At 41.5% G+C, this 26,192-nt stretch overlaps 1 protein-coding gene and 4 long non-coding RNA genes across 5 annotated transcripts in view; 2 read left to right on the top strand and 3 right to left on the bottom strand.

Moving 5' to 3' along the window:
• Positions 1-26,192, top strand: part of LOC104440104 (major allergen Pru av 1) — a 65,642-nt gene that overhangs the window by 29,818 nt on the left and 9,632 nt on the right. The window lies entirely within an intron of this gene.
• LOC108954253 lies at positions 6,068-7,430 on the bottom strand. The gene is made up of 4 exons (XR_005550508.1): positions 7,339-7,430; positions 6,445-6,534; positions 6,242-6,339; positions 6,068-6,127 (listed from the first exon to the last, which is right to left on the bottom strand). It is a non-coding gene; the product is annotated as an uncharacterized LOC108954253 (long non-coding RNA).
• On the bottom strand, positions 8,194-8,762 carry LOC120292889. The gene is made up of 3 exons (XR_005550527.1): positions 8,693-8,762; positions 8,370-8,579; positions 8,194-8,279 (listed from the first exon to the last, which is right to left on the bottom strand). It is a non-coding gene; the product is annotated as an uncharacterized LOC120292889 (long non-coding RNA).
• LOC120292895 lies at positions 10,694-13,391 on the bottom strand. The gene is made up of 4 exons (XR_005550529.1): positions 13,291-13,391; positions 12,096-12,156; positions 11,298-11,432; positions 10,694-11,006 (listed from the first exon to the last, which is right to left on the bottom strand). It is a non-coding gene; the product is annotated as an uncharacterized LOC120292895 (long non-coding RNA).
• On the top strand, positions 21,541-22,039 carry LOC120292883. The gene is made up of 2 exons (XR_005550507.1): positions 21,541-21,654; positions 21,736-22,039. It is a non-coding gene; the product is annotated as an uncharacterized LOC120292883 (long non-coding RNA).

The raw sequence follows: 26,192 nt of genomic DNA, 5'->3' as shown, positions 1-26,192 counted from the left end.
ACTACGTCTCGGCGAGTCCTACCATCTAAAACTCAATTAGGAAGAAAATACGCCTCGGGCGCTCTAGCCACACAAATAGGATAGAGGCTTACCTCGCCTCAGTCCCTTTCCCGCACGTCGCACAATTCATATTCAAACAATGCTCGCACAAGCTGAAACTACCGACATACCCATCGGTCTATCAATTCAGTCAATCCAATTGATATCATACGATCCACATATCTATCAATTCATATCATCTATTAAACCATACCATCTATTCATCCATCAATACAATTACGGCTCGCACAAGCCGAAATGGATGCAATGCTCTCTGGCCGATATAGATGGTAGCTCGCATGTGCGATATATACATAGATGATAGCTCGCACAAGGCGATATATGGATCGTTGCTCTCACAAGCTGATAAACGATCATTGCTCTCAAAAGCTGATATATATATAGATCGTGTTCGCACAAGCTGATAAAACGATCTTAGCTCACCAGAAACTGCCATATATATGTATATGTGTATATCATAATTGCTCGCCCAAGCTGATACATATATATAAACCAATTCATATTTCAATTCAATCAATCAATCAATCCAATCGATTCAAACGGGTCACACAAACCAATTACGGTGCTAAAAGCTAACACCGGGTATTTTCAAGTTAAATACCACAACTTCATGAATTTCACACAATTCCACACTTTTGGAATTATTAACCATAATCATCAATCACTCAATTTCTCAATTTAAACATACAATTAACACAAACCGACCGCACTTGCTGTGATTAGCGCGAAATTCTAACGACCATCCATCCCTAAGATAATTTTCGAAATTATTAAATAATTAAATTTAATTCCGAAAATTAAATAATTAAATATTATATTATAATAATATAAAATAATAAAATAATATTTAAAAATTCGAAATAATTATTTAATTAAAAATAATTAATTAGGGCTTAAATAAGATTACACTAATTTAATCATACAATTAGCCCTAATTAAACATCCATTAAACTAATCATACAACTAATCTAATTTACATTAAAATAATCTAATTTAATCACATAAACCTAATTAGACTAATCTAAACACCCTTAAGCGTCATTAACTCACTAAGCAAGAATTAGAGGATAAACTCACCGGATTAACATTCCGGCGAGTCCACGGCGAAGGCGACGCCAAGGCGGGCGATAAACCTCAAGGCAGCGACACCAACCAAGGCCGGGAAGACACCTAAAACGGGCCTCGAAGACCTCACAGCTTTCTGGTTTTCTGCTTCTGATCTGGGCTGAACTGCAGAGAAGAAACCAGCAACTTCAACGGCGAAAACGGGCCGATCGGAGCTCCGGCAAGCGGGTGGTTGGCAACCAATGGCTCCCGGGGGTCTTGGGGATCTTGTAGGAGGTTGGGATGGGCAAAGGAAGGGTCGGAAAGGGGCAAAACAGCAAGAAAACGCGAAACAGGCGGAACCGGGCGATTCCAGACGGTCCGGCGAGCGGCGACTTCGGGCGGCCGTACGGGACGACCGGAGAATCGTTTCGGCGAGCGGCGAGGTGCTCCGGAACGGTCTGGATGTTTTCTTCGCGGAGATGGGTGGCTCGTTTACTGATTCAACCGGGAAGTTAACTTTTTACTCGGATCTTTGGCGAAAGGTCGGCTGGAGCAGAAACTGGAACGAGGGGAAAACAAGGGAGGAAAACGGCCGACGATGGCCTTCCGGGCGTGCGACGATGGAGGGGCTGGTGAGCTCGGTTTCCTCTGGTTCTCTTGAGCTTTTCCTAAGCCTCAACCATGGAGAAAGCCATGAATAAAGGAAGAAGATGAAGATGGAGAGAGGGAGGAAATGGTCGCACGGCAAGGAGAGGGAGGAGAGAGACAACCGAATAGAGAGAGGGAGGAGAGAGAAGGAAGATGGGACCACTTTTCTCTCTCTCTCTCTCTCATGCCCACCATGACCTCATGGATGATGTCCACCTTCCACTATCTCCCACAACCTCATTCCAACGGGTTTTCATTTTCCGCCTCGATTTTCGTACACTTAATTTAATCAATTCTCAATCAATTCCATTCAATCAAGCTCAATTAAATTAACCCATGTGTCCTCGGCCTTCTCATGACATTTCCCCATCAAATGATCCAACTCGCATCCCGGGATTCGATTAAAAATGGCCCTCCGACAATCCCGAACATAAACGGCCTTACTTTGCTTTTTCCGCCGAAATCTCGGTTTGTACAAAAATCTTACGGAGATGAGTCGACATTCCTAAATTGAATTGTGACTTGATAGGACTTCCAATTTCTGTAATCGGGTTCAATTTCACGGTTAAGTTCAATCTGGCGCGACTTTAGCGCGTCCTAATCTACCGAGTAGCTTTTAGGAATTTTCTGTGCAATTGACCTGTAGTTGATTATTCTCAAACCACAAAGTGCATCTTCGACACCTTGGCGACTCTCGATTGTCGTAGAAATCTCGAGGTTTCGATTACACACAGGGTACCCAAAACGACGTAAGAATCGGTCTAGTGCCGGGTCGATGAGGATATTGCGATCGGGTGGAATCACCCACACTCTAATCACATATCTCGCCGAATCGACCTATTACTGATCTCTGTTCGATTCTGACAGTGTCGTAATGATCCTTGCAGATTAATACGGTCGAGTAGCCGATTCATGGTCGAATTCTCAAGTCTATTGCGTTTAGATTCCTTAACGGCTTCACCTGATAGACTAGTTATCTCGTGAGTGGCCAACTCAGAGAAGAAAGCTATAGACGCAAAGATGAAATGCCCGACTTAAATTGAAACCAGAATGGAAAATCGGGATGTCACAATTACTAAGTAAGCAAAGCCAACACCGGGTATTTTCAAGTTAAATACCACAACTTCATCAATATTACTCAATTCCACACTTTTGGAATTATTAACCATAATCATCAATCACTCAATTTCTCAATTTAAGCATACAATTAGCACAAACCGACCGCACTGCTGCGATCAGCGCGAAATTCTAACTACCGGCCATCTCGGCATAATTTTCGAAATTATTAAGTAATTAAATTTAATTCCGAAAATTAAATAATTAAATATTATATTTTAATAATATAATTTAATAAAATAATATTTATAAATTCGAAATAATTAATTAATTAAAAATAATTAATTAGGGCTTAAACAAGATTACACTAAATTAATCATATAATTAGCCCTAATTAAACATCCATTAAGTTAATCATACAACTAATCTAATTTATATTAAAATAATCTAATCTAACCACCTAAACCTAATTAGACTAATCTAAACACCCCTTAAGCGTCATTAACTCACTAAGCAAGAATTAGAGGATAAACTCACCGGTTTTGCGCTCCGGTGAGTTCACGGCGACCACGACGCCAAGGCGGTCGATAAACCCCAAAGCGGCGACACCAACGGAGGCCGGGAAGGGCTTGAAAACGGGCCACAAAGTCTCCAAAACCTTGCTGTCTTCTGCTTCTGATCTGGACTGAACTGCAGAGAAGAAACCAGCAACTTCAACGGCGAAAACGGGCTGATCGGAGCTCCGGCGAGCGGGTGGTTGGCAACCAATGGCTCCCGGGGCTCTTGGGGATCTTATAGGAGGTTGGGATGGGCAAAGGAAGGGTCGGAATGGGGCGAAACAGCAAGAAAACCCGAAACAGGCGGAACAGGGCGAGTCCAGACGGTCCGGCGAGCGGCAGCTTCTCTCAGGATTTCGGGACAGCCGGAGAATCTTTCCGGCGAGCGGCGAGGTGCTCCGGAACGGTCTGGATGTCCTCGTCACGGAAATGGGTGGAGCGTTCGCTGATTCATCCGGGAAGTCGACTTTTAACTCGAATCTTTGGCGAAAGGTCGGCTGGAGCAGAAACTGGAACGAGGAGAAAACAGGGGAGGAAAATGGCCGACGATGGCCTTCCGGGCGTGCGACGATGGAGGGGCTGGTGAGCTCGGTTCCTCTGGTTTTTACTGAGCTTCTCTCCTTCAACAACAATGGAGAAAGCCTTGGATTAAGGGAGGAGAAGCTGCTGAAGAGTGGGGGGTCTCCTTGGGCTCTCTAGAGCTCAACACTTGCCATCTTCTCATTGGCTTTGCCCCCACCATGACACCACATGACCTCAGCCACTCTCTCTCCTCCAAGCTTCCTCTACAAGCTTGGCAATAGGTGCAAAATGTGGTGTGCCATGAGAGCTACGAATTTTGGACATTCCCCCATTCAATCCATTCAATTCTCTCTCAATTCCATCCAATTAAAGCTCAATTAAACCAACCCATGTGTCCTCGGCCTTCTCATGACATTTCCCCGTCAAATGATCCAACTTGCATCCCGAAGATTCGATTAAAAACGGCCCTCTGACAATCTCGAACAAAAACGGCCTTACTTTGCTTTTCTGCCAAAAATCTCGGTTTGTAGAAAAATCTTCTGGAGATGAGTCGACATTCCTAAAATGAATTGTGACTTGACAGAACTTCTAATTTCTATAATCGGGTTCAATTTCACGGTTAAATTTAATCTGGTGCGACTTTAGCGCGTCCTAATCTACTGGGTAGCTTTTAGGAATTTTCTGTGCAATTGACCTGTGGTTGATTATTTTCAAGCCATAAAGTGCATCTTCGACACATTTGCGACTCTTGATTGTCGTAGAAATCTCGAGGTTTCAAATACGGACACAAGGTACCAAAACGATAGAGAAATCGGTCTAGTGCCGATCAACAAGAATTGTGCAATTAGTGGAATTACCCATACCGAATTACATGGTTCGTAGAATCGACTCTATCTCCGGTCTCTAATCGGTCTGTGCCGTAATGACCCTTGCAGATTAGTACGGTCGAGTAGTCGTTTCTTGGTCGAATTCTCAAGTCTATTGCGTTTAGATTCTTTAACGGCTTCACCGATAGACTAGTTATCTCGTGAGTGATCAGCTCGGAGAAGAAAGCTATAGACGAAGATGAAATGCCCGACTTATTTAATTGAAACCAGAATGGAAAATCGGGATGTCACAATTGGCGAGGCGAGTGCCCCCCCGGATTTGGGAGGCGAGCCCACGCTAGATTCGGTGAGGGGGCTTCATTGTTGCTTGGTTTGGTGAGGCGAGCTTGCTTGGTAGCCTCGAGTCCAACGACCCACTAGCCTCCCCTCTCGGCTAGTCGGGAGCCAAAAGGGAGAAGGAGGGAGGAGAAGGGAGAAGGGAAAAAAAGAGAAAGAAAAAAGAAAAAAATTAATAAAAAATTTGAAATATAAAATATTATTAAAAATTGGTTGGGGGCGTTGGCCGGCGGCGCATTTGCACCGATCGGTCAATTTTGATCGGATGGACTAAACCGACATAGTTAGAAATGTTTTTTTTTTTGTAAGTAACATAATTAGAAATTTTTATAACTCAATTGATCAAAAATAAGTTTATGATTAAATTGGTATAATTGTAATATGTTTATTAGGGGTGAGCGGTTCCCGGTTCCTTACAGTTCCGCTTGGAACCCGGAACCTACCCTCGGTACAGGTTCCTCATTTTTGGAACCGGGAACCTACCCGTCAAACCAAGAACCTGGAACCTACCACCGTCACAGTTCCGGGTCGGTTCCGGGTTCCAACAGTTTCCAATAGGTTCTTTTTTTCTTTTCTTTTTTTTTCATTTTTAGTTTAAAAAATGGAAATGAATGCAACAATAATAAACAAACTTGTCATTCATTGAAGAGAATATACACAAACAGCATTATCATCCTCTTAGACACACACAGATTATCAATGAGATAGTTTCCTACTTTATTATTCTGGTCCATAGCAGACAGCATCCAACCATGAACGAGGAGATCACTGCCACTATGATCGAGAACTTTGCCGTTCTTGGATGAGCTGCTTCGAGTTCATTTGAAACCTCAGCTGGGCATGCTGAGTCGCTGACCAGGCTTGCCGCATCAAGAAAAGTGCATCTAGAGGCTAGAGCAGCTTCTTGAGTTGCCTCAGAACCCGTCTTTAGGGAGGTAACTGACCAGATGAGGAATACTAAGTGTTGCGGGCTTGGTGGCTTGTAAACGTGGAAAATTGCCAAAGAATGCATTCGAGCCTTTAGATACTCTTCATTGACAGTTCAGGTTGCCCATAGATCCTTCTCAATGGCAGCTGCAAGGTGAGAGGATAATCATTAAAGAGGTGAAAGATTACAGAATAGAAGCAAGGCCATAAATAGCAACACAGACGAAGAAATTACTAGCACAGTGCAACTGTTTTTCCAACCTGAAGCGCATGGACTTGGTCAGAATAATGCAGCACTAAATCAATGTAGTAAATGACTGTGCCTCCCTGTCTGGTTGAAGTTGCTTCTGAAAATTTACCTTGCAAAGTGAAAATTCCTGTTAGTAAAACAGAAGGAGCACTGAAAGATATTTACTTGAATCAAAAAACCAATTTGCATTCGGATGCATGTTAATAGCACATACAGTCTTCTGTCCACAAATAACTTCAGTAACTGAGCTTAGTCTCAATTGCTTTTCCTCTTGGCCTGAGTACCAAATCATAAACTTCTCATCCTGAAACAAAACACGCATGGTTAGTTTTCCTCAACAAATTGCAAAAGAGGGGAAATTTTTATCCACTTAATTGAAGTGTAAGCAGAAGAGTGCTCCTCTAGAAAGCCAACCTACGTAACAATGCTTGGAATATATTACTTCTATGGAGAAGAAATATCTAGCACTAATTAGAAGTAAAAGGGAAAGTTGGCCTCCGAGGCAACATTCTAACATAAAAGTAGTTGTCAAACACAGCAATTGTTGATCCCATAGAACATGAATACTTCAGATAAAGCCCCATATGAAGAATTAGTAAATAGGACCTGTAGTGAAGAACTATCGATATATTAGGAAAAAAAATGAGAGAATGCAGTAAATAGAGAATCTCATGATTTCTGCAAACTGTCTCATCATACATGATGATATGTATCACAAATATGAAGAAAACAAGAATATCCTCACTACACTTAAATTTTTACTGAGAAGTTAACATTTGATATTTTGCTCCACCCTTTGCACAGGCATGAAGATGTATGTCAAATATGCGCCTGTTCACATGTGTGATGCCATGCTATATGCAGATGGTGTTATCATAACTCTTTTCTCCAATCAAAGCCTATTTTCATCAAGGTTCTGGTAGAAAAGAAATTCTTAAAGGTGCCGACACACAACTTTTCAAGACCTGAAAGGTACTCACATTTGCAGCCATCATTACCACACTCGCACCAACACACATCAAGCTTAAAGAGTCATGAAGAAACACTTCCAGATAACAAACAAAGGCTATTACCATGTACAAAAGAGAAAAGTAACCATGCAACTCACCGCAGCATCTTCACATTCAACAAAATATCAAAACCGTGGTTTTTCATGAGATGGAACTGAATTAGTTGGAATTGGTTGGTTGTCAAGGACTGCACCTTTTGCCTGAAATGAGTCATATCAACAACACCGTGTCATGGAGAAGGAGAGCTTTAGTAATCCTGGAAATTTGGAAAATAAACATGGTGCCTTGGGATGGGAAGTTGCCATTGGCAAAAGGGCTCATGAGTGGTAAACTAACGATAAAATACACTTTACATGCTCTCCTAAAGCACTGAAAACTTGTCTTCTTTGTTACATTTAACCGGGATAACAGCAAATCTGACCCGGCCCAGTCGTGGACTATTAGGATAGTGATACGAGACGGTATACAGCAGCAAAACCAAGAAGCCTATCTTGAAAATTGCCTTGCTGGTCACTTGTCTTCTGAATAAGAAGATAGATCTCCCAACATGAATCGGTTACATCAATAGGATACCCACCTAATATATTGGAAAAAAAAAACTTGTGCAGGATTGAAAATTTCTACCCTTGACATATAATGCAACACATGCACACATAAAAAACCTATGAGAAGTCAATGAACTACCATCTACAAGAAGAAGAACAAGAGGAGCCAATCAACTATACAGGTGGCATACGCCATATCTCTCATAAGAATGCGCACAACCCGACATGCGGGAAGAGTCAACTTTTAGATCTTGAACCTCATTAAATAGCCTCCTATTTTCTACAAGAACTTGGTGATAGTTCTCTGCTGCGCAGCCTAATGCTTCAACCCGTAAACCTGCAGAAAAAGATTTGAGTGGATTTTTTAAATCGTTCCATAAATTAAAAGATTTGCATTGATGGACAGAAAATTCTAAGTCATGGCTTTCCTTCTCTTTAGTCAATCTAGCTAAGTCTTCCTCTTCAAGCTTCCTCTTCTCTTCAATCTTCTCAGCCTGCATGATGAGAGCACCACTAAATTAAGAGATGAATGGAACAGCTTTTCAGTTCACGTACTCCAAAAATTACAGTATATCGAGACTAACGTGTTAGGATATCTTCCGAATGTCTTTAATAACTATAATGGCTTCTTGAACCACAAAATTGACTTTAATCTTAATCAGCTCCAGCAAAACACTGATGCATCACTCTGCTGCTCTCTCCAACTTGATTGCACAGCGACCAATAGCACGGACTGCCTTTCCAACAAAATTGACATCTACTTATATAGCATACTCCTTGAATTCCAGCAGAACCTGCAGCATTTAGTTAATAAGACAACATAAAATTAACCATTTTGAGTAAACAAGCAAATTCAACGGGTTAAATGCTCTTCGTTTTCATGCCTGCTCAATATTTCAGAACTCACCAAGCTTTATCATGATTTCTAACTTCTCCATCAGCACCTTCACTTGGCCCGCATCCTCCCAGTGATAAACTCTAGTTACCGGCGATAGTCTCCCATTAAGACCATCCATATCTATAAAAAGAAGAAGAAAAAGAGATTAAAAAAATATCCACTTATAGATATACAAAAAGAATTACAATATATAAAGATATAAACAATGTCACTTACCCAACTCAAATTTTTCTGCATTCTCGATGCACTCCTCAACATCAATCGGTACACGAACGGCTCTCAACCAATCTTGAGTGCAAATCAAAGCTTCCACTACTTTCGGAGTTAAAGAACTTCAAAACCATCAAGAACACGACCCGATGCACTAAAAGTTGACTCGGAAGCAACGGTAGTTACGGGAATGGACAAAATATCTCGAGCCATCAAAGAAAGAATCTTATATTTTGAGCCATTGGTCTTCCACCACATCAAAATGTCAATATCAAGATTCTTTTCATTTTTCTCTTGAAGATATTGATCAAGCTCGGATTTGTTGTCATCACACCCTTGTTCATTCGAGTATAAAAACATTTTCTTCCAAACTTGTCCATCATACTTCTTTATTCCTTCACTATCACTCGAATCGACATTAGAACCACCACTACTTACACCCAAACTATGGCCACCAAAATTATGATCACTTGAAATAAGAGATGATTGCTCATAAAATTCATACAAACGCTCCAATGCATCCTTCACCTTGTAATGCATCTCTTTAACTTTCAATTCATCATCATAAATTTGTCCATACAAGAAAGTCACATAATTCAACTTAGCTCTAGGATCTAACACAACCGCAATCAAGACCATCATATTCACTTTATCCAAGCTTCCATAATATTTATCAAATTTTTCTTTCATTTTCACACCCATATCATGAAGCCTAGGATCCGAAGCATTGATTGCATCTTTCAAATATCTATACAAAACAGCTATTCCTTCAAAATAATCATTTGAAGTTACATATGAACTCCCCGACATTCGATTGGTGGCATCATAGAATACTTTTAGAAAATCTGAAATAACAATAGCATTTTCCCAATCATCATCGAGGAATTTCATGATTCAGCTCACTTGCAAATGATAAATTGTCATCTTCCAGTCTTTGGAAAGCTTTTCTGAACTTGATGGCGGTATCTAACATGAGATAAGTGGAATTCCATCTAGTAGCAACGTCAAGAACTACCGAACCTTTATAAGTGATATTTTCACTCTTAATGCAAGACTGAAATGCATTGGCTCTTGCAGGAGAACTCTTTACATACCTAACCACATTCCGGACACGTGCAATGGAGTCACGTACCGTAGTCAAGCCATCTCTCACAATCAAATTCAATATATGAGCTGTGCACCTCATATGCAAAACACTACCATCCAATATCAACGACTTTTCTTTGAAAAATTTATCCCTCAAATAGTTAATTGCAACATCATTCGAGCTAGCATTATCCACAGTGATTGTTGACACCTTTTTTTCAATTCCCCACTCTTGAATGCATTTCTCCACCATTTTCCCAATCTCCCTACCCCTGTGACTATGCATCACTACAAAATTGATGATTCTTTTATGCAACTTCCAATTTTCATCAATAAAATGTGCAGTGAGACACATATAATTCAGATTTTGAATGGAGCTCCATGTATCGGTCGTGAGTGCAATCCTAGAATTAATCTGTCGAAAATAATTCTTCAAAGAAGTTCTTTCATCTATATACAACTTCATGCAATCTTTTGCCACTGTGAAACGTGATATATGTTTGAAAAGAGGCTGTAACTCACTAACAAACTCACGAAATCCAACACGCTCAACCAAGGAAAAAGGTTGCTCATCACTAATGATAAACCGAGCAAGCATTCGCCTACAACGTTCTTGATTAAACGACCATGTTGATAAGATACTACTAGTATTAGAATCACCTCCTGACTTGCTAGCCATGTCTACATTACGTGGCATAAAGAATTTCTGTCTCTTATCTACATTACGGGGAAACCTCCTACATGTGGTCAAGTGCTTCCTCATCGCAGAAGTACCGTTAGCAACACGATACGTAAGTATTGTCCCACAATGTATGCACTTCACTTGAATTGGTTTTCCATCCTTATCATTGATTCTTCTATAATGATTCCAACATTCTGATGTATATTTCTTATCCTGAGGAAGATGAGAACCAGGTACCTTACTCATGGCACTCGTACTAGGGGGTGCCTCTTCTTCATTTTCATGGTCAGAAAATTCCAATTCCGGAGTCATATCATCATGTCCCTCCACCTCCATTGCTTTGCACTACATAACAATTACAGAATATAATTAATTTAGTTGATAACAACGTTAATACAGTATAATACAGCATACCAATGCTGTATAGAAACATAATACGGCACTTTTATACATAAGCTAAGTCTATTATGTTGAAATACAGCATACTAATGCTATATAGAAACATAATACACTACTTTTACACATAAGTTAAGTCTATTATGTTGAAATACAGCATACCGATGTTATATAAAAACATAATACAGCACAAACCATGGGAAAGTAGATCAATTTCAGTCTGTTCATTTCATCGCCTACCTTAACCAGCAAGGTGAAACCGTGGAAAAGAAGGATCAAGAGAGAACTCAGGCTTCTTAAAGAGGTAAGATCTCTTCCTCCTCTTCAGGACTGGTTGGTGGATCAACGATTTGTGTCGCACTATCCTTTAAAAAACTGCCAAAAGAGAATAAACCTGTAATATATGATAATCATCAAGAGAAACAAGTGAACTTGAATATTAAACTACAAGGGCTTTTTAGAGGCATATCATCCTCGCCAATTCCAACAAATATGGCCATGGAAGATCTCTCGCCGGGTTTACACCAGCTTTACAAATTCAAAAAGACACTGCTTTAACACTTGTTAACCTTTTTTGGAATTAAAAAAGATTTACATTGAAACATTTTGATAGCGATAAAAAACGTACTAATAATAAGGACGTATAAAATGACACAAAATGAAGAGACAACACTATAAAAAAGAGATGCCCATCGAAATCAAAACAGTGAGGATGTTAGAAGAGAATTAAGATAATCCTTAATTCCATGAAAATTGTAATGAATCCGTTCACAACATCATCTCTCTTTACATTTAGAAAAGAGATTTCCTCCTAATTATTGAGGAGGATTGCATGGAAAACAAACATTAAATTTATTGGTCGCTTCATTAAGCCTAAAAGGACCATTGGCCAAGATCTTCCAATACACTTGTCGAAAAAATATTGGTCCCTAGTTCGCACACATATATTGAACCTGTAATATATGATATTTGCAATTCGGGTGCATGTGCATCATATGCTTGACAACATAATCAAGGCATTAATGATTTGTCATTTACCCCGATCTTATGATTTCCCAAAAGCTAGCCTTGAGCGGAAGAAATTTAATCCTTCGACTTGCTGCAAAAAGAATTTCAGATATCAATCAAATGCCAACTAAGAGACTAATAGAAAAAAAGGGGTCATGATTTAAAGGGAGAAGCTGAGACAACAATGGAAAGATCAGCACAAGAGAACTGACCTTTAGCTATTAGAAAACGCAACTAAAGTTTTCCAGTTTCTCCTTTCTTATCCATGTGGTTCGATGTTCAAACAAGGAGTATTACGGTGATGATCCATCGACAAAGTGTATCTTAAAGACTGAGTGAAATGCAAATACTTCAGCCTGGAACTCAAAATGCAAGCACAATTGCCAAACTATAAATAATATTTTGACATAGCCAACATGAGAAAGTTATCTGCAAATTCGAATAGATTTTTCTACCAGATGAAGAAACATAGTAAAAGAGTCAGTGCATCTGTCCAGGATAAGATACAGGTTTTATGAATGCAAGCATAGGATGGTTTCATCTTATAAACATTCCAAGAAGTGCTTTTGCCTGTTAGTGGCTCTAAGACTTGAACGAAGCATGCTAGAAGCTTCGATTTTTTAGACATGCCAGCTACAAAAGATCAAAGACATTGATCGAAGCAATGCCAATTTCAAGTGGCCTGAGATTCCAATTTCAACTGTTCTGATGCTTTTATTCATAAAGAAGGAAGGGACTCTCACTTCCTCTAGCTAATTAACTTCTTGTAGACCGAAGAAATCACAGCCCACAAATTATGCAGTTTGAAGCATAATCAAACGAACTTTCATCTTGATCATTTGCTGAGAATTTTGACGAGCAACACAAGGCAGACAATATTCTAAGCATACGTATGACTTTCCGAATGATCATGGGAGATCTGGGACAAACCACTCGGTGAACCATAATTACAAGTTACATCTAACATCTTTTTTCATTAACAGAATGATCATCCGGCATAGCTTTTTATATGATACACGAATAATATTAGACATATATAGCTATAAGCAAGCAAATAAAACAGAACAAGGTCGAACAAGCCAACGGATAGAAGAAAGAAACGGGACAAAAGCAGCCAAACAAAGTATGAAGTCCCCTACCATAAGCAACATACTGGAAGGAGAGACGAGCAGTTCAAGACAAAAACGCAGAGATGAGTCTAGGAAGCAGTCAAGAAAGTACCCACATTTTACTTTGACTGAGATTAAGTTCCTGATGGCCCAATAAGAAAACAAGCCAAGCTGAGAAACGGTGCTTTCCTCCGAAGACAGCGAATGACTAAACCGGACACGTCGCCACACAATTAACTCAAGGTAGTCCGGCAAAATTATGAACCAACGATCGACCAAAACAAAACGCAGAAAAGAAACTCACTTTATGCTTCCGTTGATGACCTCTTTTCTTAAATACCTCAAGGCTCAAAGCAATGCCACCAAACACACTATTCACGCGCAGCTCCCGCAAGGGTTTTTCATCAATCAAATTAGTGACATTTAATAAATAGTTATCTCACAAGACTTCACAAGGTATTAAGCATCATCGTTAAATCATAAGTAATTGTGCAAATAGCATCTTACCGTCGAGGAGAGCGGAGGTGGCCTCGAGCGGGGGTCGGCGAGTGGTGGTGTCGAGGTGAGCGGCGGTGGCGTCGAGGGCGAGCGACGGTGGCGTCGAGGGCGAGCGGCGAGCTAGAGGTCAGCGGCGGTGCCGTCAAGGGAGAGCAGTGGCCTCGGCGGGGGTCGCGAGTGGTGGCGTCGAGGTGAGCGACGATGGCGTCGAGGGCAAGCGGTCAGCCGAGGTTAGCGGCTGTGTCGTCGAGGGCGAGAGGAGGTGGCCTCGAGCAAGGATCGCGAGCGGTGGTGTCGAGGGCGAGCGACGGTGGCGTCGAGGGCAAACGGTGAGCCGAGGGTCACCGCGGTGCTGTCGAGGGCGGCGAAGGTGGCCTCGACCCTCGAGCGAGATCAACGGCGGTGGCGTCGAGGAGACCGGCGGTGGCGTCGAGACTCGAGGGCGACCGGCGGTGGCGTCGAGCGAGAGACGGAGAACGGACGGGCAAAGAGGTCAGCCCGCGGTCTTTGTCGAGGGCGAGCGAAGGTGGCCTCGAGTCCTCGACCCTCGAGCGAGATCGGCGGCAATGGCTTCGAGGGAGACCGGCGGTGGCGTCGAGACTCGAGGGCGACCGGCGGTGGCGTCGAGCAGAGATGGAGAACGGACGGGCGAAGAGGTCAGCCACGGTGCTGTCAAGGCGAGCGAAGGTGGCCTCGAGCGAGAGATCGGGGGCCAGCGGCGGTGGCGTCAAGGGAGACCGGCGATGGCGTCAAGACTCGAGGGCGACCGGCGGTGGCGTCGAGCAGAGATGGAGAACGGACGGGCAAAGAGAGAACTCAGTGAAAACTAAAAGTGTCGTGTGTGTGGACTCGTGGAAGAAGCGAGAGAATATTTGATTTGGGGGTTTTTTGAGCCCTAACTAGGCGGTTCGGTTCGGTTCCGGTTCCTAGTGCCGGAACCGGAACCGCCGGTTCCTTAAAATCGGAACCGGGAACCGGAACCGGTCCCTTTAGAACCGGGAACCGAACCGGAACCTCCGGTTCGGTTCCCCGGTTCCCGGTTCTACCCGGGAGAACCGCTCACCCCTAATGTTTATGACATTTTTGGTAATTTTTCCTTCTATAACACTTGGACTATTTGAAATTCTATCTAAGCGAATCCGATCTTATCTCTTGATAGTGGCATTGGATTAGAGATCAAATGCTTTAGCACTGATAATGACAAAAAAAGAAAAAGAGAAGCAAAATATAACGAAAACAGCAACCTCCACCTCCCCCAAACTTAGACGATGAGCTGATAGTGGGACAACCCATTGCCGACCCACTTTTGACCGAGTCAAACTGTTGGTGCTAGTGAAGTTTGTATCAACCTTAACCAAACTTGTTTTTCATGAAAATTTTCAAAATGCCTCACTTCATACATTTGAACAGATCTACCGTGACATTAGAGCGTTGCTTATGGAGAAATATATTATATGATGCTTATATCATATGATATCATTAACCAATCAAGTATTCTTGTTTGTTGCATAATAATGAGATAAAATTTGATTAATACACTTTTCTCCAAACAATGGCATTTTATCATAATATCTAATTGGCACATTGTCATGTAGTACCACCAAATTGTTGTTAGATCCAATGCTGCAACGATCAATTCAAAAGGATGGCCGCCCATGTGAGCATGAGAATGTGCTCTCTCTGTTGTCCATCTTTTGGACCATAATCTTTGACATTTCAACTTGAATTTAAAAGGGACCGAAATCATTTTCATGACCAAAAGAACAAAAAGAGACTTAATCCCCCTTTGACATTCCTTTAGGCTGCAAATCCTTGACTCTTGCCAAACCAACCCTACCTATTCGCATAATTCTAATCATGAATGGGAGGCATTGACAGGACTCAGAAGCATATCACTTCCTCTGGGTTTATTTCCTTATCATTGCTAATAGCCATGGGTGCAACCATCATCACACAAGAGCCCACATGCCTGATCGCTCTAACTCGCATGTTCAAGGCCTGATCATCGAGTCGAATACCCTGATCCCGAAGCTCCTGCCTCAGTTCAAAAAGATCATGGAGCTCATGCAAGGCGACAGAGGAGGCGGGAGCATCGAGGTAAGATAATTTCACTGAAGGTTTGTACACTCAGTATACACCATTTTTTGGGTCCTCTGTCTAGTGATGAGTTTAGTGAAATTATTTCTCGCTCGGTAACAAATGCAGCTAGTCATTTCAAGTATGTGAGGCACTGGAACGATGAGCTCAACAAGGAGAAATTCGTGTGTAGGTACACAATGATCAAGGGCGACGTGCTGGGTGACAAGCTCGAATCGGTCGATTAAGAGGTCAAGTTTGAGGCTGCCAGCGACGGAGTGTCGCTTTTCAAGATGACAGCAAGTACAACAGCAAGGGGGCACTTCAAATTGAAGAAGAGGAGATCAAGGCTGGGAAGGAAAAGGCCGTGACGTAGCATCACTTGTGTACACTATTTTCTCGTGAGACCATCTCTCGCCTTGCTGTCTTACAGTAGACCGCCGGGCATACCACGTGATTTCGGCGAGTACAGCCCTTCTTTGGGCAAAATTGGAAGCACCTCTTCTCCATGCTCTCACAGGCACAGTCCCTTATTTTGGGAAAAATTGTGAACAACCCACCATCGCATCTCATTCTTTCCCTCTCTCTCTCTCTACCCCAAAACCCCATTTCCATCATAATTCCCCCATATATATATATATATAACCCATCTATCTCTCTCTAGAAATTGAGTATTGGTATCGCGACCAATTTTTCGGGTGTGAACCACCTAGGGTTTGGTTAATGGATTGTTAAGCCTAGACTTAACTCGGGTTCTCCCAAGCCCATATCAATTCGCGACTTAGATTCAAGTTCTTAACATGCAATTGATTTTCAATTAGGAGTCGCCACTTAGAAACCCAAATAAAATAACGGGAGAATTATTTTACTCCTACGAACCGTGAGATTATGCGTACGGGGACTTGGTTATGTTAGAATTCTCTAACGCCCTTTCGGTACCTTTTTTTTTTTTTTTTTTTTTTTGAAAAATGTTTGGCAAGCAGTTTGGATTAATTTTAAATTTATTTCTCTAATATGTGAGGTGGTCATATGGGTGCACAATCCACCAATTTAACACCCAAATAAAAAATAAATAAATTGCAAAAAGTTACCTCAAAGCAACGAAAGTATCTGCAATGTTAATTTAAAATCCATATCAATAATCCTAAATATGGTTTCTAATTAACACGCAATTTCTTTTTTTGTTTTCACTTTTTTAATGAAAATCATGCAATATGCAATGCAATATTAACTAAATGACCTAATTCTAATGACATGTAATTTCTAATTAAATGGGCCTAGCAAAAATACTAAATGACATGCATCTCAATGAATCTAACCCTAATGACGTGCGTATGGCATTTTTTTTCATTTTTCCTAAAGAATGCATTTTATCCTAAAACTAGTTCGACTTATGACATTTTGTGTATTTTTTATAAAATTCGGGATTAAATAAAATGTGAAAATTATCTAACTAGATTAAGATTCTATTCAATTTGTATCAAGAATTAGGTTGAACCAAATCCTAATTTAAACTAAAATATTATCTTAACCCAAATAATCCTAGAATGCAATCTATCTAATATTTAAACTTATAATAAATTAAGAAAAATATTATCTAAAATTAAACTAAGTGCAATTTTACCATAATATGCAATGACGTACAAAAATATGCCCTAACTCTACATGATATATGCATGATGATTCTTTTGTGTTTTTCTTTGTGAAATTCGAAATTAAGAATTGTCAAATTATTAAACATGCAACCTAAGTAAAAAAACACTAGCAACCTGAATTGATTGATTTGATTTTGATTTTTGAAATTCGAAATAAAATCTCTATTCTAAATATGTAAGATAACAAGAAATATTCTAAAACAGATCTAATCCTAACTCAGATATTTCTTTTTTGATTTTTTTATTTAACAAAATAAAATTGATTCAATTAACATGACGACAAATGAGATAAGATATGATCGATATCTACAAACCGGCGAACCATATCTCGCGTATGAGATCGGGTTGGCCAATTTTTAAATAAATCACGAATCAAATCTTGGGCGGGAGATCGGATTGACGATTTTTCAAGCGATTGTGATTATGAGTCGGATTTGGACGCGAAAATCGGACTATCTTTCACAGGCTATTTTATATCAAACATCTCATCATCAAATAAAGAAAAAAATGAACAATAAAAACTAAATAAATAAATGAATAAAAATCAAATAAAATAAGAAATCTACCTTAATTGCCTCCTAAACTAAAGTCAGCCAGCGGCTAGATGGGTTGCCGTTCGAGCTCCGGCGAGGGCGACGGGCGGACCGGCGGCAGCAACATTAACCAGCGGGCAGGGGGGCTGCTGTTCGGCGTTTGGGAGCAAGCCGCAGCTGGTTCGTCGCTCGGGCGTGCATCGGGTCGGATACAGCAGAGCAGCACGGTGGGGAAGGCGCGGGCGTCGGGTTGTCACGAGGAGTCAAGTGGCGGTGCTCGTGGCCGGCGAAGCAGCGGTTCGAAGCAGCCGTCGTCGCTGGTGGCGGTGGTCTACTCTGATCGTTGAGCAGTGCTACTGAGGCGAACAGGAGCAGCGACGACGTCAGGTGTTTGCGGCGTCGGAGCAGAGGCGTCTTTGCTCGGGCTCGGGAAGAGGGCGGAGCAGGAGCTGCGACGTCGGGTTGCTACGAGCGTCACTCGGAGGGCTGGTGAAGGAAAGCTCGACAACAGGGGAGTCAGGACCGGCGGGTTGAAGGTGTAGCAGGGCGACTCGGACTTTGCTGCAGGATGCGGATCTACTGCAGAAGCGGAGCAAGGCGAGGGTGGTGGTGCGGCGCGGTGCAGGGATGCGGGCTCGCAGGCGGGAATCCCGGCGAGATGGGACAGCGACAGCTTCGTGGGTCGGGGGCAGATTCGCTGGGCGTCGGAGCAGGAGCGTCGTGGGTGGAGCGATTGAGTACAGAGCTGATGAGGAAGCGGCGGAGCGGCTCGGGCGTCGCGGAGGGATGCTCGGAGTGACGATAACGACGGCGGGCTTCGTGCAGCGAGGAGATCGGCTGAGGCGCCACGACGGTGGCGCGAGCGGGAGAAAAGCCGGCGGAAGCGTTGACCCGGCTGCTGCTGCGCCGGCGAGAATCAGGGAAAGCGTGGTGGGGAAGATGAACAGGAACAGGAGCACCCTTTTTTCTTCTTATTTTTTCCTGTTGATCGACGTCCCTCACGTCAATCTCAATCTCCCTGCTGTGTTGTTCTGTTCTCTGTATCTGCAGAAGCAAAAAGCTTCTGTTGACTTTTCCCCTTTCCCAATAAGCTTTTCTCCTCCTCCATTTTTTTACGGAACGAATGGAGAAACCCCGAAGCTTGGCCTGCATGGTTGCAATTTGTTTCTGTTCCCAGGAACAGAAATTTCTGTTCTTTTGTTCCTGGGAACAAAAAAGGAACAGAAACGCGTTTGTGTGCGTTTCTGTTCCTTTTTTTGTTCTTTTTGTTCCCGGAACACAAAAGAAATGTGCTAAAAAGAAACAAAAAACTTGTTTCTTGTTTCAAACACAAATCGAAACAAAAAAGGAACAAAATTGTGTTCCTTTTTTATTTCTTCGATCGTGCTCGAACAGGCTTCCTCACCCCCCGCGACGAGCTTCCTCCTCGACCCGCAACAAGCGACGAGCGACGGGCGAAGAGCTTCCTCCGGCGACTGCGACGAGCGACGAGCTTCTCCTCCTCCGACCTCGCGACGAGCGTCTCCTGCGACGAGCGTCTCCTCCCGCGACGAGCGCCTCCTCCCCTCGCGAGCAGAGAATTCCATCGTCTTCTCCGGCGCCTGTCTCGACAGCCGCCCTCCTTCACCAGTAAACGTCGTCACTTTGCTCCTCCTTCACCGATTGTCTTCACTTCGGCGAGAGCTCGAGTGTTAGGCTCGCTCGAGGCGGCGCTTTGCCCATCTGCGAGCCGCTTGCTCGAGCGACTCTCGCAGATCCGGGCGAGCGTTGCTCCCTGATCTGCGACAGCAAACTCGTCCGCTCGCTCGAGATCCGGCGAGCGAGCAGAGCAGCGAGCCGCTGCTGCTCGGGCTCGGCTCGAGCGAGCGCAGCAAATGAGCGTCGCCGCTGCTCGGGCTCGGCCGAGCGAGCAGAGCAAGCGGCTCGCTGCTGCTCGGGGCTCGGCTCGAGCGGCAGAGCAGCGAGCGTCGCTGCTGCTCGGGCTCGGCTCGAGCGAGCGAGCAGCGCGTCCGCTGCCGCCGAGCGTCATGGTGATCCATTCATGCCCGACCAACCGTTGAACTTGTCAGTTCTCTTAGGTCAAGATAGTAATTGGAAGTGTCATTTTGCGACAATTGAACACACTCGCAGTCATGTTTGGGATATAGCATATGGTTCCATGTCCAAGTTGTTGAACTTGGGTACAACTGAGCCGGCTTTGAAGGAGAATGAGTATTGGACAAAGTTCTATGTAATGCCATGTTGAATGATGTGGAACCTTTGTGGATGCGTCTAGAAAATTGTCATGGTTGATGGCCCGAGTGCCTTAACGGGAAAAAATGGGATGACTAAGGAATCCATAGATATCTTGACAAGCAATTCAATTCGACTCCGCACCGACATAATTTATGGTTTTGATCAGTAATTTGCACACTGTTTTTCAGTTTTAGGCATTCTGAATTATTTCCTATTTGTTTAATCCTTGCATTGTTTTATGCTATCGTCATCCGCCTTCAAGCACTTGCTTTCTAGAATTCTTTAGGAGCTCTGAATTACTTTACATGTAGGTCTACACACTTTGTCATGTTTCTTGTTTACTTGCATCGACGGAATCCTTTAACAAACATTCTCCATGGATAGTTGATTCAGATGTATGATCAGTGCAACTTCAGTCATATCTCTGTGAAGATGCAAGTTCTGTCTAATGTTGATGGCGAGTTGTTAACTCATATTATTATTGTTCAGAATCCTTTGAAAGACCTGCTTTGCGAGACTCTCGAGATGTTTCGTCTATGCGTTCTCCCTTGAGCAACTCGTTTGATACCCGTGAACTTCCCTTGTAAGATGTGTTCAGCTAATATTCATATACACCATCTGGATGTTGTCTGATAAACTTGAAATTTGGGAGAGAAAGTGCCATTAAGATGTTAGGGTTGTCTAAAATCTTGATATCGGAGCTTAGAGGTTCTTTTTGTAAACTTAACATATGGATATAGGGATTAAATGTGGCTTTTGGTTCTTCGCATTTTAGAAATTGCATTCTCCTTTACCATATGGATAGCTAGGCTGCTTATAGATTGCTTAAAATAGGAAATGATGTGGCTTATTTCATGATGCTTAGGCACACGATCTCACATCATGCATCCGATTTCATTCCAAAGATACTAATGGAAAATATACACTTCGTCCTCCATCATGAAATTCCAATAAGTCTTCTTCACAAAGAGTTTAATAAAGTTGATGACCGAGTGATCGACCATGTTTATATTGTGAGGACTCCAATACCATGATTGAGATCCCATGCTATATAATACATAAATCGGCATGTGTCCTGTTGATGATAACATAACTTGTGTACAAGGTCTCACCCATATCAAGGAAAGTGAACTACAGCAAGAGATGGATGTTCTGGTAATAATTATAGCTCATATCTCTTGAGTCAGGCCAGATTGGTTTGCTCAACTTTAATGGGTATTTGTAATTTTATTTTTTTCCATTTTGGCTCCCAGGATTGTTTTGTCAAAAGTTCAAACAGAATCCTTCCTTTTTATTAGTAGTTTTCTAATCAAGTTTGTGCATCCAATTGTTGCATTGACAGTGTCGCCTTGGACAATAACATTGACAGGGAATGTTAGCGATCACCGGTAGCTGGCTAATTTTGCATTCAATGTTGGTAACGACAATTATATCTTTGCTAATATGCTCATGGTGGTACATCTTCCTTTACTCTTACCCTAAGGTATGGCCATAGCCCCGTCACACATCCCGCATTAAGGGAAGGGGATAGATTGGTTCGCAAGATTTGCTTTTCCCGTTTCAGGCATACACGGACATGATCGCTGAGAGAAGAAAGAGGGTAAGAAGTGGCATCGAAGATATATTTGGTTCGACAAAGGCTGACGGTATAGACCAAACGTCCAACTGATCATTAGCTGAAGCAGGAAGAAGAAGGATGAAGGGTGCAAAGTGCCGGTATCTTGCGGACTGATGAGGAATTTTTGAATGTCAAAAGCATCTCATGGAATGAAAAGATCTGTATTTAACGTGAGCAGAAAACGTTCTTCAGTTTATAGTCGGTAGTATTGTATAATTGTGTTGCAATGAAGAAAATACATTTTATGTCTCGAGAAAATGTTGAAGAATGTCCCGAGTTGGAAGACAGCGTGAAATGCAAGAACCGCAAGATTCTTCGTGAGTATGCACTTATAACTATGTTCAGAATGTTTGACTTTACTCACCATGAACAAAATTAAATTGATGAACATTTTATGATAATGAGAATTCAAAGTCAAGTTTACACTTTATTTAAAAAAAAAAAAAAAACAAAGGCGGGAAAATTTTGGTACGAACTTAAAATATTTATTCCGTTCAAAGCAAATATGATCAAGTTTAGAATGTTTGTTTTCACTTAATATGAACAAAATTAAATTGATAAGCATTTCATGAGAATGATAATTCAATACTAAGTTCACATTTTATTAAAAAAACAATTGGAAAAAAATTGGAACAGAAATTTTGTACATAACCAAACGTGTTTCTGTTCTTTTTCTATTCCAAAACAGAATTTTTTACAGCTTACTAAACGTGTTTCGTTCTTTTTCTATTCCTTAAACAGAAATTTTATACTGATTACCAAACGCATTTTTTTGTTCAGAAATTGTTCCCGTGAACAGAAATACTTTTTCTATTTCTGTTTCCCGGAACAATTTTTAAACAAAAACGCAAACAAACGCGCCCTTTTTCTCTTTTTTTTTTTTCTCTCCTCTTGAAACCCTAGGAGAAGTCTCTATGCGGCCGTGTAGTCAATTGTGTGGCCTCCTTTGCTCCCCACCGTACCCGACTCCTTTTATACACCGAAAAATTATATCTCCGTGATATATTTTATTGTCAACTTTGCTTATTATCCCACCCAGGCACAATATTTTTTGTATTTTTTTTTTCAATATTTCATTCGAAAATTTCCTTTTCATAAAAAATACATCACTTACTGTATATTGTCTAAATATATGAAAATCTCAACGGAATATGTGAAAAATTTTGTACTCACCGTCGGTCAATAAAATAAACAAAAATGTTCCTAAACTATATGCCATGTGATTTTATTTTTTCAGGGATAAAATTAATTTTTAATTTTTTAATACGATAAATATCTAAATAAGTTGTCAAAATTTAGGTGTCAATAATTGGTAATTTTTTTTTTTCTAGGGGGTTTGGGGAGTTTGGGGAGATAGATAGAGAGCACATGAAAGAGTGCCCCCACCAAAAACCAAGATCCAAAAACCCCAAAAGAAAGTCACCTCTGAAACCATCTGAGAGAGCCTGCCACAACTGCCCTCTCCCTACTTAGGTACTCCGATTCGTGACCTGCAATGATTTGGCCCCTACTTCTTATTCCTATTTTTTTCTATGCATGGTGTTATCATTTCATGTGCTCTCTCCTTGTATCTTTCTCATGCTTCGGGCGATCGAGAAGAGGAAAAATAAAAATAAAATGACTTTCTCATCATCCACCGGGCTTTTGTCACAAGAAAGGGTCTTCTTCCCACAAATTAGAAAATAAAAAAAATTGTGCATTTCACTAGCGTATATGCTGGTCATGTGGCGGCCTGAGGGTTGTTGTTCATCTGGGCAAAAGAAGGGACAGAGAAGGGCAAACAGAACGGCATTTTTTAGAAGCTAGCCAAAGCAGTGTCCGAGGGTAGGAATTTTCGAGATATACACAAGCAATGTGTATCTGCATATCATATCAAATGTTACAAAACTTCAGCCTATTAGGTAGCAACCCAAGCTGATAATGACAAAATCAATAGCAGAAATGAAAACGAATCAAAAGGGGGAGAAAAAGTTGGAATGAAGAAGTCCTCATGAAGCAGCCTATCAAGTCCCAATTGCTCTTAACGCTTTGAATCAACTTGAACTCATGTCATTTATATTGCAACAAAACAGAATGACATAGACTTCAATCCTTCATGCATCTGACCTTGTTCTTGTGAAATTTTGCACAAAAATCTCCATGGCAGGTGGTGTAGCAACTACAGAAGATGGCTTTCTCATCATCTACCAAGATCGAGCTTCGGATCACTGCAAATCTAGAAGCATGGAATGATATCACCTTTCCATCTAAAGTGACTTGGCAAGACGGAGATAAATTGTTCTGAGTTCATCGTCATAGCTGGAAGAAGGGTAAGAAACTTCTTCAGATGGTCTCACGATGCGCCTCTACTTCTCAGGACTGTCCCACCAGGTCGGGGTATTAATTATCGCCTTCTCTAACCAACACTGATCAATCTCTTTCTTCTCTGTTAGCTTCTTATAAAATCCTCCCTCCTGATGCATCAGACGTGTTAACCTAACGCTCTGACTTCCTTCGAGAAGATACGTGCTGTAATCCTTAGCAAGCCGAAATAGCTCCTCTCCAGATATTATATAGATATACTGCATTGAATGGTCAAATCAGGTTGTTGACAATTGTGTGATAAGAAATGACATCGGATAGAACAAAAGCATAGAAATATAAACCAACCATTATGTGTACGACAGTAATGATATCACATGAACTTATGCAGGCACCATGATGCAGCATTAGAAAAACGTAGTGTACAGACTATAGACACCCGTTAGAGGATTTGTGGTTTATCATCTGAAATGTAAATAGTAATGCTACACTAAAACGATCTATTAAATTTGGTATAATAACTGACATAGTCGACTGCAAATAGACCTTTCCAACAGGTGGTCCATATTCAAGATCCAATTACAATCTACAACTTCACTTATATCAATTTAATCAAGGGTCAATGTAATTGAGGGGTTTCTTTTTCTTCCACTGAAGAAACGAATCTCAATATATCTGATATTATTTGAAAAGTAAATTTGGACTGTCGCTAAAGCATTAATGAGATGGTGAATAGAGACCTTCGAAAAAATGAGATTTATCAATATCAACATGTCAAAGCACACATTTTTGTGTAGACACGATTCCCTCTGTCTACCATCATTACCCGCACCACCTCTAAATTGACACTACAACCACCAGATCCGACAGGGCCACATGCACTCTCACTCTACTAAACAAACCACTAACGACCGATTCTACCTACTTCATCGGTACTCGCTAGCATTTCCTTTGACTCCTACCCCGCTGCGACCACCACCTTAGTACTTAAGCAAGACTGAAATTCCAAGTAGATAACATCCTCCTCTGGCACAATTTCTTCATGACCGCCGTTACCATTACATCACCTGCTAGCAGCATTACCATGAGTACCCGCTCATATACCCCAACTATTGCTGCAGCTGCCAATCCGTAGATGTACCAACATTTGTCCCCCATTAACTACCCCTCATTATTTGTTACGTAAGATGTTTGTTTGAGTACATCAAGCAGGCTTACGCTTACAGGATTGGATTATCTTAAGCTTAGTTTAATTAACTGAGTTGCTTCTTGCAGGATGTCATTAAGCGCGATATATACTAACACTTCTTATAGAATGTCCCAGTAATTCATTACCGAAAAAAAAGAAGAAGAAAAGGAGCATAAATTTCGTACTTTGACAGCTAAAATTTAACGATATCCAAGGAGATACTATGCCAGAACTATAAAGCCAAGTGTTGCCAAAACTTCTTGCGGCGTTTCATCCATGATCCAGGCAAAACCTTCATCGACAGTTCCACCAGGACCACCACCGCTGCCACCACTACCTCCAGCACCCCCTGGTGGTCCTTTGCCGGGGCCTTCATCATCATAGAGCTATACATCCTCGATTGACTGGTCTTTGCGAAAACTCCCCATTGCTTTCTCAAGGGACTTCCAAGCCGAACCCTAACGACAACCGAATGCTCCTCATCGGAACCTTTTAGAGCAAAAACAAAACGAGGGATATTGCTTCTTACGTGGTAAGCCTGTTTAAGTAGGCCCTAGACAAATAATTAACTCCCTTATCTACTTGTAAAGCTTAAAAAAGCCAATCGAAATCATAAAAAACACTGACAATGGAATGAAACAAGGGAGGAAATCAGGCAAGTTAATATCTCCAGGTACCTTGATGCTAAAAGAAGAACAGTACAGAATTAAAAGAACTCGATAGCAGACTGTTAATTACAAAATAAGATTTCCACCTTGGCCCTTCCTTAAAATTATAGAACGTGAGAAGCATAAAAATGTATCTTTGCTTGAACAATGAAGAACATTAGTTATTATGGAGCATTGACTAAATTTTTTTCTAGAGTTCCCTTTTCTAAGGGTGAGGACTGAGTATGGCCCGGGTTAGTCAGTTC

Source organism: Eucalyptus grandis, chromosome 1, assembly GCF_016545825.1.
Source record: "Eucalyptus grandis isolate ANBG69807.140 chromosome 1, ASM1654582v1, whole genome shotgun sequence".
NCBI lineage: Eukaryota > Viridiplantae > Streptophyta > Magnoliopsida > Myrtales > Myrtaceae > Eucalyptus > Eucalyptus grandis.
This window is presented reverse-complemented; position numbering and strand designations above follow the sequence as displayed.